The following is a 16313-nucleotide window of genomic DNA, read 5'->3' as shown; positions in this document are numbered from 1 at the left end:
GTTTGCATCGTCTTGTGTGAAGTGCTTTGCATTGAATGAGTATGTGAACGACGGATAGGGCCTCTCCGCACCTGCTACACAGAGGTCTTAAAGACTCCGTAAGCAGATACGTGTGTGTTGCATGTGTGTGCCCCATCCGCAGCATAGCAAATGCAACTTCTGTGTTTTGTTGGGTGTGTCAGTGGTGTATGGTCCCAGGTGTGGTTTTATCACGTGTAACTTGTCTCTCTGTCCACTCCAGTGTGTTTGCCAGGTTTTTCGACGTTGTTTTCTGATGTATGGCTTCATGTCGGTGTGTGGTGCTGTTGTTAGGTCAACTGTCGCACTAAGTGCAGCAGCAGCGGCCAATTGATCTTCGGTCTCGTTGCCTGTGATCCTAGAGTGAAATGGTACCCAGCACATGGTCACTTCGAGGATTAACGCATATAAAGACACAATGGTGCTAGTCAAATGATTGACTGCATCGTTTCTAGAAGTTTTTTTTTGACTGACAACGTCCGCACAACACTTAAGGAATCAGTATAGATAATGGACTGTGGAATTTCAGTTTGCAGGATATGGTTCACAGCCAGAAGTGTACCGTGGGCCTCGGTCGTGAAGATACTAGTACACACATTCATGGTTTTACTAATATTCAAGCTGGGTCCGCGCGCAGCACAGGACACAGTGGTGGCAGTTTTAAAGGCGTAACTATAAAATTCTGAACACTTGTATTTGTGTTGAAGCGACAAGAAGTGTTGCAGAATCGTACTTCTTGGCACTCGGTTTCTTTCTATACACATAAAAGATAAGTCACTTGGTATAGGACGAAGATGCCATGGGGCTATAGAATTAGTGACAGTCGTTTTAATGGTATCTAAAAAGGAGATTGAGAGTTCTGATGCTTCCTCTCTAGCTCTGTATGAGAGCAGAGAAGAAATAGATGGGCGGTTGTAAAGAAGCAGGGGTATGAATGTATCATAAAAGACTGAACTAAAAGGGTAATTAAGCATTGATTAGATTTTAAAAGCATAAAGAAGGTCCATATATTCCCGCTGACGTTCTAGGCTCCACTTGTTACATTCTACGTAGAGGCTTTCAACTGGACTAGTACGGAACGCCCCACATGCAAGACGGAGCCCGAGGTGCAGCACTGAGTCCAGCATTTTCAGATATGTTTTATTCGCTGACCCATAAGCAACACTGCCTTAGTTCAGCCGGGATCCTATCAGAGCCTTATACAGATGTAAAAGGAGTTCTTTATCAGTACCGCAGGATTAGTGTGACAGGACTTTAGAATATTCAGTGTTTTTAGGCATTTGTGTTTGAGCTGTTTCAAGTGAAGGATAAATGTGAGTTTACTATCGAATATTACGCCTAAAAACTTCTGTTCTCATCTGACAGGAATTACTACACAATTATTACAGATATCGGGGTCACGTGTACGCCGTGCTTTCGGGAGAACACAACACAAGTACTAATTTTAAAACCGTTTGTTTGCGCCAAGCCAGCAAGTGTGTTCACCCCAAGATGGACTTGGCGTCCACAAATGGAGAAGGTGCAAGACTTAAAAAAAATTTGAGCACCGTCTACATATACAGAACAGGAAATGGCTGGTGGCAATGCCTTCCGGAGTGATTTCATCTCAACAATAAATAGTGTACTAGAATAGGTAGAATCTGAGCTAGTTGGATCATACTTGATTTAATACTGGTCAGCCTAAATTTAACTGGGTATCCAGACAATGACAAGAAAGGAAGCATAAGCGCGACAATACCAAATGAATTTTATTACGCCTCCCGTTCTACATTTATACCCTCTAGCCACGTGCTCCCGGAGCAACATTGCGCAGAAATAGTTTTTCTTTATCGGTTAGTGAAACCGACGCAGTACTGATACAGTCGTCGGTGCCCTCTTCAATTTCCATAGCTTCGATGATCTCACGCGCCAGCCAATCGTTGTTTTTATGCATAGTAATGACACCATTGAAGTCAGCTTCACACTTGGGGCAATCTCGGAGGTGCGTGGCCAAATGTCCTGACGGGGCACTTTTTGCTGACGCCTTGGCGTTGTGTTCTCGAACTCGGTCGTTGACACAACGGCCGGTCTGGCCAATGTAGCTTTTCCCGCACGATAGCGGTAGCCTATACACAACCCCCTTCACACATGCTGCGTACTTGGTACGGTGGTTGGTTGTGCACTCGCTCGCTATCATTGGCTGGTTGACGTGGCGGCACATGGCATACCCTTTGTTTGGGGCTGAGCACAAAACCGCCACCCCTTCTTTGGCCGCTATCTTCTTAATGTTGTGTGTTACTCCATCTAGATAGGGCACAACCGCAAGCTTGCTCCTGTCGATGGCCTCTCTCGCACTTTCGGGGACTTTTCCTTTTTTTTAAGCAGTGACTCGCAGATCGACACCAGGACCGCATTTGGGTAGCCTGCATGGCGCAGCCTCGAGATTTGGCCCGTGAAGCTCCTCTCCAATTCGGGGCAGCATGACCGGCTTAAAGCCGTGTTCAAGGCACTGTAAGTCAAACCGCGCTTGACATTCTTCGAATGCGCTGAGTCAAAGGGCAGAAAACACTTCCCTTCCCGCAGTGCGTATCTCCAGCACGTGAGATCGGTCCTGCAGTGCAGTATTAGGTCTACAAACTTTATTCTTCCTTTGACTGCCATCTCGTGAGTGAAAGTGAGTGGTGGGCATGCGCCTTTGAATGCGTCCAAATGCGCGGTGGAGATACGCACCGCGGGAAGGGAAGGGTTTTCTGCCCTTTGACTCAGCGCATTCGAACAATGTCAAGTGCGGTTTGGCGTACAGTGCCTTCAACACGGCTTTAAGCCGGTCACGCTGCTACGAATTGGAGAGGAGCTTCACGGGCCAAATCTCGAGGCTGCGCAATGCAGGCTACCCAAATGCGGTCCTCGTGTCGATCTGCGAGTCACTGCTTAAAAAAAAGGAAAAGTCCCCAAAAGTGCGAGAGAGGCCATCGACAGGAGCGAGCAAGCTTGCGGTTGTGCCCTATCTGGATGGAGTAACACACAACATTAAGAAGATTGCGGCCAGAGAATGGGTGACGGTTGTGTGCCCAGCCCCAAACAAAGGGTATGCCATGTGCCGTCACGTCAAGCAGCCAATGATAGCAAGCCAGTGCACAACCAACCACCGTATCAAGTACGCAGCATGTGTGAAGGGGGTTGTGTATAGGCTACCGTTATCGTGCGGGAAAACTACATTGGCCAGACCGGCCGTTGTATCAACGACCGAGTTAGAGAATACAAGGCCAAGGCGTCAACAAAAAGTGTCCCGTCAGGACATTTGGCCACGCACCTCGCAGATCTCCTCAAGTGTAAAGCTGGCTTCAATGGTGTCATTACCATGCATAAAACAACGATAGGCTGGCGCGTGAGATCATCGAAGCTATGGAAATTGAAGAGGGCACCGACGACTGTATCAGTACGGCGTCGGTTTCGCTAACCGATAAAGAAAAACTATTTCTGCGCAATGTTGCTCCGGGACCACATGGCTAGAGGGTATAAATGTACAAGCGGAGGCGTAATAAAATTCAGTTGGTAGCGTCAGCGCTTGTGCTTCGTTTCTTGTCATTGTCTGCGTACCCAGTTAAATTCAGGCTGACCAGTATCAATTCAAGAATAGTGTACAGCTCAAGACACCACCCTGAGGAACGCCATTTTCCTGCACATATTCATTGGAACGTGCACGGCCAACCCTCACTCGAAAGGTTCTTTCCGACATGTAGCTAGTAAGGCTGCCCATCATATTGCCTGAAACGCCAAATGACTTGAGGTCACTCAAGATGACATACCGCCAGGCCGTGTCATAGGCCTTTTCAATATCGCAGAAGGCTGTTATGAAAAACTGATTACGGTTGAAGGCATTTTTTTACATACGATTCCAACGCAACCAGTTGATCATTGGTGGACCTCCCCGCCCTGGAGCCAGGCTGGCAGCTGTCAAGAAGACCATTGTACTCTAAGTAAATCAGTCTCTTAGTGATCATCTTGTCGAGCAGCTTACACAGCCAGCTTGTCAGGGTGATGGGACGATAACTTGCGAGAGAGGAAGGGTCCTTCCTCTCTTTCAGAAAGGCCACTACGATGGCCTTCCTTTAAGACCCTGGAAGAGGCCCCGAATGAAATATTTTTGCAGAGGTGAAGCAGTGTTTCAAGTGCGTCTGCATGTAAGTGTTGTACATTGTGTATGAAATCTTCTCTGCACCTGAACCTGAAGGTTTACAAGTACTGAGTGCGACCTTCAGCTCATGAAGTGAGAAGGGGGTGTTATAAGATGAGTTCGACTTATTACTCTCTCGCAAGGACTTCTTCTCACATATAGTTTTGTGTTTTATGAAAGTGTTGGTGTAGTGTGCTGAGCTGGACACGTGTCGGAAGTGTTGTGCGAGTCTGTTAGCCTGGTCTTCCAGTGTGTCTCCTGTTGTAGTAAGGAGGGGCAGGCTATGTGTATGTTGTCCTTTTAGTTTTTGCATTCGTATCCAGACTTTGTGAGTGTCTGTGTATGAATTGATGGAAGTGAGGAAGGTGCGCCAACTCTCCCTTTTGGCATCACGAAGAACTCGATTCTCAAAGCCCTTTGCCGGTTTGAAAGACATTAGATTATATGACGTTGGCTACCGGCGAAGGACACCCCACGCCTTGTTCTGGGCTTCTCGCCCCCGCCTACCGTCCTCATTCCACCACGGCTCCGTTGGTTGCGCGGAGCACCGGAGGCGTGGGGAATGGCCTTTTCGGTGGCGTCGAGCCTTTCGTCGGCGTCGAGCACCAGACTACATCAGACGACGATTACGATGACGAAGACGACAGGAGACACCAACAGGACCAGCCCCTTAAGGGGCCCCTGCCTGCTATCGGTATCGTACCTGTGTTCCTCGCGTTATGGATACTGATTGAGCTCTCATCGCATGCCGGAGCACCGCATTTCCTGTGGGTTCGCAGCGTGGGCTTTGACTTTAGACTTGGCCGCTTGTTCTGGCGCGGGCTAACGCGGTCCACTTTGGCAGAGATGTGAAAGCCTACGGACGAAACGATCTGGGCCTGCCAGTCTTGGATTTATTTCAGCGGCATGTTCGGAAATAAATGTGAGATGCAACAGCCTAGTCTTGGACGAAGGGAGGGGGCAGACAGCTCGGCTTTTTCTCCTGCAGTGCAAGCTGCGCCATCTAAAAAAATGTGTAGACAACGCCGAGTCGCATAAGGTGGAAGAGTGCTGCCACATGTCATGGCACCTCTACATTCAATCGGAACTGCGAGGCGGGCCAGTGCAGCCGAGAGCGCCCGGAACTGCTGCCTCGGACATGCCTTCGCAATCGTCCACCACTGGTGAGAGCCCATAACTTCTACAGGCAACAGGCTCTCGTCGTCCAACCTAGTAACGATCACCGGCGTGCTTTGGACTGGCAACAAGTACAACGTTGTCGGTCGCCAGACAACATCGGCGATCGAAGGCGCTGTTTGTGACAAAGCTGGCTCCTGAAACATCGTCTTCCCAAGTTTCAGCATGTTTCCAGCGTGGCGATCGCACCGTCAGTGTGCAAACGGCTGAAAACGAAGTATGAATCCTATGCATCATTTTACGTTGCAGTTCACGACGAAGCTTTTCAAAAGCTGCAGGATCCGGGGCTATGGCCGAAAAACTGCCTTTTTAAACCTTTCCAGGGAATTCTTCATGATCGCCATTTGCAAGCATCTGAGTTAGAAAATGAACAGGTCACTCATGAATAGGTCCCTTAACGTTTTGTATCAAAATGTTTGTGGTCTGAGGACTAAAGCAAACGAGTTTTTTTTTGGAATGTATCTTCCTCAATTTTTTCTGTGATTGTTCTTACGGAGTCCTGGCTCTTACCCAGTATCTCGTCAAAAGATTATTTTCGGCCTTCTTACAATGTGTTCCGCAGTGACCGTGCCACATCTGGCCTTAAACGCACGGGAAGGGGAGCTTTGATAGCCGTCAATAGCTTATTCAGATGCGTGAGGCGCGCAGACCTGGAGGCAGAGGATGAGTTGTCTGGGTTGACTTGTGTTGGATCGGTGGTGAACGCGTCCTGCTTGGTGCATTTTACTTAGCTCCTAACATAGCTCGGGTTTCTTTTCAAACTTGTTTAGCATCGATTGAAAATGTAATTTCCTCTCATCCTAGACACCGTATCGTGATTCTCGGTGACTTTAACTCGCCGGGAATAGAATGGGGTGACCTTAGTAAATCTGATTACAATAACTACGTTCTTCAAAAGGCCTCTGCCTTACTGGACTTCATTTCATTTACTGGTCTTCAACAGTGAAACCACGTTGTGAACTCTGCTGGGGGCTTACTTGACCTTTGTCTTTCAAACATCGAAAACTTCAGTGTCAACAAAAGCCCTACTGCTTTGGTTACCCCGGACAATTACCATCCACCCTTATCCATAGTACTACCTATTCAAAGTGATGTGGAAAAGGACAAGCCATGTGTTTTCGAATTCCCCCGCTATAATTTTGCTGCAGGTGACTACATCAGTTTTTACCAGTACTTGTCGAATTTTGATTGGTCGGCAATCCTCGCGTCAAATGACCCAAACTTTCAGGCCAGCGAATTAACCAAAGTACTTCAAGAAGATATGCGCAGATATATACCACTAAAGAAATTTAAACCTTCGAAGTATCCTTTCTGTTTCTCCAGTGAACTCCGGTCGGCACTAAAAGGCAAAGAGCGTGCCCACAGGAAAGCTCAAAAGAGTGGGGAGACAAAATGGAAGTTAGAGTTAAAGAATACCGGTAAGTCTGTAAAAAACTGTATTATCTGGATCGGGCTGCATACATTACGTCCATAGAAAGCAATCCTAAAAGGAGCCCGAAAGATTTATGGAAATATATCCGCAGTAGGTCACCCCAGCATAATACTGAATGCATTTATCTTCTTAACTCCGATGGAGTAATCATTGATGACGTCCCTGCCGCGTTCGCTCAGCAGCTTAAAACGGTGTATAGAGATACCTGCGACGTTCCGTCAGCTCCGATGTCCAATTGTCGCGGTACCGCACCCAGCACGGCATTTGTAGGGGAGGAAATCGTGATGAAAAGCCTACGGAACGCGAAGCCCTCGCTAGCCTGTGGCCCAGATGGCATTCCCGTGGCTCTACTCAAGGCTTTCAGTGCTATCATTGCTCCAGTGCTTGTATGTGTGTTTGACAACTGTATTAGTACTGGCACGTTTCCTAACTGTTGAAAAATTGCTAATGTTGTACCTGTACACAAATCCGGGTCAAAAACAGATGCAAAAATTATAGACCGATTTCTCTCCTGTGCAGTGCTTCTAAAATTTTTGAATCTATAATTCATTCCCTCATTACATCCCGAGTAAGATATGAAATTATTCCAAATCAACATGGTTTTATACGTGGGCGCTCGACCAGTACAAACAGTTTTTTTTATGGAACATGTGTCAAAGGCAGTGGAAGACCGAGACAAACTTGACGTGGTATACTGTCACCTTAGCAAGGCGTTCGATGTGGTTTCCCATTCATTGTTGTGTAAAAACTTTCCCACCTTGACATTCCTGATCCGTTGCTAGATCTGCTGCGTGACTACTTTACCAGTCGTCACTGCTACGTTCACTGCAACGGGCTACACTCCGGAACGTAGTCAGCCACCAGCGGGGTGCCTCAAGGCTCTGTCCTTGGATCTCTTCTGTTTTCACTCTTTGTCAACGATGTTTCGACACCAATTCAGTACTCATCGTTTTTGCTATACGCAGACGATATTAAAATATTCTAAGTGATTGGCAACATCTCAGACTGTGCACAACTGCAATGTGATATCGCCGCTTTTTCGGACTTGTGCAACAGAAACAGGTTGACACTTAACAGTGCAAAAACCAAAGTGGTGTCGTATACCCGTAAAACAGATGATATTCATTTCACCTTTTGTATACGTTAAGAAGATCTGAATCGGGTATGTCAACTAAGAGACTTGGGAGTTTTGTTTGACTCCAAGCTCACATTTACAGCCCATACTAATGGGATTACCCGTCGTGCTTTGCGAACACTAGGTGCAACATGTCGTGTCTCCAGAGAATTCAACTATCCAGACCCATTTCTTCAGCTCTATACCTCTATGTGTCGCCCTCCATTGGAATGCGCATCCATGGTCTAGAATGCAACGTGTCGGTCCAACGCGGCGGCCATTGAGAGAGTGCAAACTAAATTTACCTCAATACTAAAACATAGGTACGCTACTGCGAAGGCTAAAGGTTATCCTGGTGTTGATGCCGCCAGCTTTCTTGTAATGGACCCACTACACATCCGGAGGGCCAAGGCTGACCTTTTATTCTTGTACAAACTGGCCCACAGCCTCATTAATTGTACAGAGTTGTTGGGTGCCAGAAATTTGAGAACCCCGACAGGCAACACCAGGGCACTTAGACCGTTTCATGTCCCCGCCCGTGTCAAGAGTCCCGTGGTACGCATTCAACACATATACAATATGCATGCAGAAAGTTTGGACGTATTCCATCGTCCCTTTCCAGCTTTTTGTAAGGAACTGCGTGGCTTGACAAACCAGGAGTAGTTTGCTTGCCCTACTACGTAACTTCAACTCACACACTTTATGCTTCCGGGGTTAGGTTAATCTATGTATGCATGCTAATTGTTTCGATGATTCACTTGTGTATGCACGTTTTATGCCTTCATTGTGGTGTGATTTTAGCTAATATCTTTTCCCGGTTTACACGTTTCAGTGTACAGAGTTTTAACCATGTCTTGTTGTCTTACACTTGCCTTGTTTGCATATGTGCGTGTGACGGCGTCTGTGTATCTCAAAGTGTCTCATTCTCGTTCAGACTAAACAATGCTATTTTCCATATTTTTCTGAGATATGCACTTTTCTTTCCGCACCAGCACATCGTTCCTGGACACACAATTAAACAAATAATTGGTTGATTACTTCGTCATTTTTATTATCTCTGCGATTTGTTTGTCTCATAATTTATGGCTATACTCCTGCCATTGTTTTTTTGCTATTTTTTGTCAAACGTGGTGCTATGTTTGTTGCGTGTTTCGACAAGATGGGACATTGCAAAGGCATCGCTCGTTTGCGCTAATACTTTATTGCAGTGTAACTTTTCAGAAATCTAAACTCTCGTTTTATATGTACACTCTGTATGTATCTATGCACTGTGTATTTTGTTGTATATTTCCTTTTCTCAAGTGCCTTGAAAGTTTCGCTGGCTAGTTCTATACAAGGGATTTTTGTCTAGGTGTCGAATAGTTTTACCAAATCACGGCCCTGGCTTTTGCCGCTTTCATTCCAAACATCATACGTAGTGCAATATTTAGAGGGGAATATGTTTTCCGATAAAGGGTAACGTAACGCGAGGAAAACTCATACAGAGCATTTTGCGCCCAGTATAATGTTTGTATATGTGTTAGAATCTAAACAATTGCCCAGTTGGGCATTCTATAAAAATGTGTCCTTCTGTCAATACCGTTGACAGTGGCCTGGTGGGACTCTACATGAAGGCACTGAACTTCCCTATTAGCACTTCTACTGGTAAGCGTTTTGCCACGGGCCTCCTTCATTCCCTTCGTTCTCTCCTCAGTCTCCAACGTGATTCCTAGCTTCCTCGGCTCTCCCTTACCCGTCAGGGTCAGTGGTCACTTGTTCAGGCGGGGATATCTCCGATTACCGGTTCCCGCATTACCCCTCCCGACAAAATTTCGACGCCGAACCTTCGTATCCTCCCTCTCCTTTCAAACACGTCCCCTGTCCTGCATGCAGGTCATCGTCATGCGGCCCGCAGCATCATTCTCATTTTTTAGCGACCCACGGAATTGCCTATATAGAAGCCTTCTTTGTGGCAAGTCAGGCAGATAACTCTCGACACCACCGTTCATCCAGTATCACTGTACGGACTTGCTCCCGGTTATTTCAGGAAGAGTGTAATCCGTGGGGTTCCCCTTCATTTCACAAATGATGAAAGTCTCAGCAACCCCCACCAAACGGACCACGAGATCTATGCAGTGCGTCGTCGTGGCCAAACCACGGCCGTAATCTTGACCTTTGCAGTTCCGAATGTCCCATTTTTTGTACGACTCTATGGGGTGGAATACCCTTGCTCGTTGCACAAGAAGACAGTTCCAGGGGCCGAACACCCTTACTCGTTGCACAAGAAGACAGTTCCAGTCTGCGCCACGTGCTACGACCTAGGACATCGGTCCACTGCCTGCCCTCAGCCCAACGCCCAGGTGTGCCACCACTGCGGCCTAAGAGACCCGGCCCCAGATCATCCCTGCTTCGCCACCTGTGACCTTTGTGGGGTCCCCATTTCGCGGGCTCACCTGGTTGCACGAAGCCCTATGCAGAATCCTACATTCTGCCCAACGACAATTCCGGCAAGTCCACGTGGTCAGCCGGGACAGTGCTCGGGACCCGACCCCTCCACGTGACCGGAGAAGGGAGTGGGGTGCTCCCCCTAGTTCGACCCACCGGAGCACATCCAAAAAGAAGGTGCCTGGAAGAGCACCAGGGGGCTGGCTGCACACAAAAAAGACTCAAAACAAGTAAGCTGGGTTTAGCACGATCTCGCACTGCTCCACCCCAAACCTTTTCTCATAGAGTCACCCCAGGCTAACATACAATGCCGCGACTGCTCTCAGTTGCTGCAAATCATTGAACAGCAGAAAATTATAATAACCCCTTAACAATGACCTCTTGAAGCCTTAGTATGGGCACCCCCCTAACAAACCCAATCCTGATTTTGAACCTATGGCTCACTCATCCACACCCTCTGCAGATCAAAATCACACCTTATAGTCTGAAAACCAACCTCCCTCGTCTCAGGACGTCTTCGTTCAACTTGTCAAGAAGCTTCGAAATTTAAATGAGGAAATCCAAACCCTCTGCCCGGAAAATGTCATCCTGAAGCAAGAATTTCAGTCCCTCACTGAATACCTTGCCTCCCTCCGACAGGAAACGTGGGCTTCTTTCGTCGTGAACTACGGAGGCCTCGAAACCCGTACAGACGCAGGGCTCATTAGGCAATACAGAACCGACGGTTCTGGCTCCTGTCCCCGCCGCCGCGCAGTACCATACGCTCGAACAGTCGATGGCATGACCCGCCACCAGCCTTCAGATGGCCAAGCCGCCCTCTAAGCAACAAGCCATTGTGATCCTTCAGTGAAATTGCTGTAGCTACCGAGACAAAGCAGCCTCTTTACAACAGTACACACTTACTTTAGACCCACAACCAGATATTATAGTATTACAGGAAACAATTGGATCCAGAAGCTCCCGGGCTTCCTGTCCTATGAATATCCTTTGAAAGACGAGGCTACAGCTACTTTAGTTCCTAATTATTGCTCCCACACAGCAGCTCACTCCACAAGCCGACTGTGAACTCCGTTTTGAGGAGGTCCTCTCCCCTTCCATCACGAAAAAATTTACTATATTTATTTTGAACACTTACCGTCACCCTTCCACCAAGCAACCAGAGCTTCAGAGGACAAATTAAGCGGCACTAAACCTCGCAAGGCAATGTCAACTACTTGTACTCGGGGACTTTAACGTTCCACAACAGTTTGGGAGTACGAGTATAACACAAGAAGAGGGTAGAGCGTGGTGTCAGCCGTCGAAAACATCAGCCCCACCCTTCTGAATGATCCTAGCACGCATTCCCGCAGGGGACTAGCACGTGCCGTGACACAAGCTCAGACCACTCTCTGTCACCGGGACAACTACATGTTAGATGAAGTAATACTAAAAAAAATCTGGGCTCGGACCACGACATTATCGACCTCCTTCTCCGACACCGGGATTTCAAAGTGCAAACCGGCTTCGCCCGTATCACCAATTGGGATGAATTTCGAAAATCCCGGGTAATTCGGTCCTCACACTCTCAGCAATCATTTATGGAGTGGGTAAAAGACCTCACTCGTGATGTTACAGCTCACACACATACTCTACCTACATCCTACCAAACCCCAAGCGCGGACGCAAAGCTCGTTCGCATATGGGAGGTTCGAGGCGGCGTCACCCACAGGTGGAAGCGTCAGCGCCATAATAGAACGTTTAGTAAGAAGATTTCACTGCTCTCACAACAAGCCGCTGAGTACGCTCAGAAGTTGAGTAGAGAAAAATGGCTCCAGGTGTGCGACAGCTTGCAAAGCACTCTTACTACCCGCAATACGTGGCACCTTCTACGCTACGTACTTGATCCCCTAACCGGCAAAGGGGAATCGGACCGAAACATGGCCTGCACCATATACGCGTACTCTGGCACACCCAACCAACTCATCCAGGACCACCAAGACAACTACCTACAAACAGATACAGCTGACCCTGCGCTGCCATACACAGGCACCCCCAGCGAGACCCTCTATCGGAATATCCAGCTCTATGAACTTAGGGCTGCCTTCGAAAAATGCAGGAAGAAAAAGCGCTCCTGTACCCGACCAGGGTACTTACAAGGTCCTAGCCAACTTTGGGGACGAAGCACATGCGTCCCTGCTAACTCACTTCAAAGAGTTCTGGTCGTCTGGGAAGCTTCCCTCGCAATTGAAGACTGCTGAATTACGAGTCATACCCAAGCGGGTGAATCCCCACATATCGCCAACCTCAGTCCGATTTCACTAACCTCCTGTCTTGGAAAAGTATTGAAGCTCATTATCCTCAAGGGGCTCAAGCAGCATTTAGAAGATACCGAACAGATCCCAGACGCCACGTACAAATTTCGTCAACACCTCAGCACCCAAGACATGCTCCTTTAAGTGAAGGAAGAATTAATCGCACCAGCCACCCGTCACTCCCCTCGAGCCATGCTTGCCCTGGATCGTAAAGGGGGATTTGATAAGGTTGCCCCCGCGGCGATTCTTAGTCGGACTGGCTGCGGAGGACGAACCTACAGCTACATCGCCGATTTTCTCAGAGATCGCCGATCCATCCTCAAACTAGGGGATATCACCTCTAAACAAATCCAACTCGGCAGTCGCAACACGCCCCAAGAATCTGTATTGCCTCCCCTCCCGTTTAACATCGCATTCGTTGGCCCTCCCGCTCCCATTGAGCAAACACCCAACCTTCGACATGACCTTTATGCGGATGATACCACCCTTTGGGCGGACACCGATTTCATCGGGGCATTCAAGAAACTCTCCAACGTGCTGCGGACACAGTGAACGCGTGTGCCCAAGCTAATGGCCTCCGCTGTTCTCCTCAAAAGTCAGAATCAATTATACTTCGTAAGCACAGCCTCAACTCTGACCCTGACAAAATCGCGATCACCCTGGGCGGACACACTATCCAAACCGGCTAGCGCACTGAAAATACTGAGTCTTACTATCCAAGACAACATTAGAAATGACGAAACACTTTACAACCTCAGTAAAGCGACTGATGAGGTAATACATATGATTCGTCGCATCACGAACCGGCACCAAGGCATGAAAGAAAAAGATAGTCTTCGGCTCGTTCAGGCCATTGTCATCTCCCGCCTCACTTACGTCATGCCATATACTGTCCTAATTCGAACCGACACCGCCAAACACAATCGCCTCATCCGCAAAGCAACAAAACAAGATTTGGGTCTCCCGATGAGTACGTCTACGGCCAAACTACTTAGCATGGGGCTCCACAGTATCGTAGAGAAGGTCATCGAAGGACACCTTTCCAGTCAATGATTTCTACTTGCCCAAACCAAAGGAGGCCGCGCGGTCCTTTAAAATATTCAGTGGACATGTCCCGACCTGACCCACCTGGTCATCATCCCAGACACGTGGAGCCAGTCCATTTTTGTGCGTCGCCGTCCCAGAAATATGCACCCGGACCTCAACCCCGGTCGTAGAGAAGCCCGAAGCAAAGCCCAGGAAAAACTTTACAGCAGCCGATCCGATGTAATCTATACAGATGCGGCAGTTACAGATAACCAAACTATGGTGGCAGCGGTGAACTCTAAGAACGCCCTCATCACCACCTCTTCGATACGGACAACTTCCTCCCCGAATTGAACGCTGAAGAATTACTTTTTGCGCTCACCCTTACTCAAACAACCTCCAAAATTATATTGACCGATTCGCAAGCCGCTGCCGCAGGCTCTTGTTGAGACGCGTGGCCCCCACCACATGCCGACTCCTCAAAGAACATCCGCCTGATCATCGGGTGGACATTGTGTGGACTCCCGCCCACTCTGCATTGAGGGGCAACAATGTTGCTCATCGACAGGCTCGAGACCTTACTCACCTGGCCTGTGAAACCGGGGCTGTTTCCGCGCATCTATGCACCTACCAAGAAATCACCTAACACTACCGAACCACGAGACAGACCTTCCCCAGTCCTCACACATCTTTGAACAAAAGCCAAGAAATCACACTCAGACAAATTCAAGGAGGTAGTTTTTCCTACTCCATCCACTCGTCCGGACAGAGTACTCTCATAAGTGTAAATTCTGCCAGTAACCACAAAGTCTGACACACATATTCTTCGACTGCACAAAAAACTCAGACCTTCCTTCCCTGAACCCGCCCCTTCCCCTGAGCAGTGGGAGATACTACTGTCCAGCTGTCGACGTGAGGACCAGCTCCTGTAAGTGACCAGGACTACGGCAGCCTGCACAGCACATGGGCTCCTGGACTGGGGAATCACTCTCACATATCTTCATAATAAAGTCTCTCTCTCTCTCTCTCGTTGAGGTTCATGCGGTTACGCTGTGCAGCACCCTCACCTTGGCTAAGCCGGAACCCACACTAGCAGCCGCACCTTCACCCTCCCGGAAGGAATGTCTCTTGAGGTTCTCGCCATTGCCCATGCCCTTCAGTCCTTTGCTTCTCTTCCCCCCGTCGCCCCGAATATAGTCTTTTGTGATTCTCACGCCGGAGTTACACATAAAAAATCGCTCACTACCCCTACCCTTCAACAGGAGGTCTAACGAGCGGTCTCCGCTCTAGAGCCATCCATCGTTTTCCTCCGTTGGGTGCCTGGACATTCCGGGATTAACGGCTATAAGTTGGCTCATGAATTTACCCGCGACACTATCTTCCGGGCCCCGTTGATCCTCTGGCGCGGGCTCTGGGAGAACGGTGGGACGCTCTCCCTGCGCCGTACCATCAATAAGGTCTATTTTATGCTCCGTATAGACAAACGGCTGTATCTGTTTCCCCACCCATCACTCACCGTAACAGAGGCAATACTCCTCCGGCACATCCAAATGAATGCCCTGATCACTCCCTCCCGCGTAGTACTCTATCGCTATAGATCTGACCCCTCTTGTCTCAACTGGCCCACTGCCTGTGCTGATTTACCTTACTGCCTGTTGTACTACCCGGCGACTCCGCTATCGGACTCGTATCCCTCCCTATCCCTTTCCATCACCACCTGGTCGACTGGCTTGGCTCTTAAGGGGAAGAACACCGCAGACTGTTCGCCCAGGTGGTCGAGAGAGAGAGATAGAGAGAGAGATGGAGAGAGAGAGAGAGAGAGAGAGAGAGAGAGAGAGAGAGAACCACTTTATTTTACAACTGTGATTTAGGGGGGAGGGATGGCCGAAGCCCATACGGCTTCGGCGACCGCAAGGGCCCGTTCGGTTAGAGTTTCCTGAACCGCCAGGTCCGAGCTCCCCAAGGCCTGTTCCCAGTGGTGGGGCGTGGGGTAGGAGGGAAGTGGGTAGTGTGGACACTCACACAGCGAATGAAAGTGGGTATCACGTTGGTGGCACTGAGGGCAGTGTGGTGTTGGCAACTTGTGTGGGTGCGTGTGTGTGAGCATGGTTCGGTGGTGGAAGCAGTGAGTTTGTAGGATGCGCCATATGTTGGCGGCAGCGTGCTTTAGCGACGGGTGCGGTGGGGGATAGTGCCTGCGGAGGAGGGGGTAGTGCTGTGCGACCTCTCGATATGTTAGAAAGACATACCGAGAAGCCGTCGGGACACCGTTGTTAGGCGGAAAAGAGAAACCTTCTGGGGTGGTCAGTGCTCGAGCTTGATGGTAGGCCACCTCATTACCGCCTATGCCAGTGTGGGCCGGAGTCCACAGCAGTGACACGGGTTGGGTGGGGGGCTCATTCTACAACATTTGCAGTGCTACTTTAGATATGGTGCCCTCGGCAAAGTTGCGAAGTGCTTGTTGGGAATCGGTGAGACTTTTCATGGGGGTGGTGGTTTGTGTGAGGGCGAGGGCCACTGCCAATTCCTCCGCTGTCACCGGAGAGTTAGTGAAAATGGTTATGCAACTGGTTGGTGCATCCGTGAGTGAGGTAAGCACGACAGCAGTAAAGCCTTCCTTGGAGTCATACCGTGCTGCGTCCACGTACAGCGTGTGCTCCGAGGGTGGGTAATGGG

Source organism: Haemaphysalis longicornis, unplaced genomic scaffold, assembly GCF_048455015.1.
Source record: "Haemaphysalis longicornis isolate Haplotype H1 unplaced genomic scaffold, Haemaphysalis longicornis Haplotype H1 scaffold_7, whole genome shotgun sequence".
Classification (NCBI taxonomy): domain Eukaryota; kingdom Metazoa; phylum Arthropoda; class Arachnida; order Ixodida; family Ixodidae; genus Haemaphysalis; species Haemaphysalis longicornis.
This window is presented reverse-complemented; position numbering follows the sequence as displayed.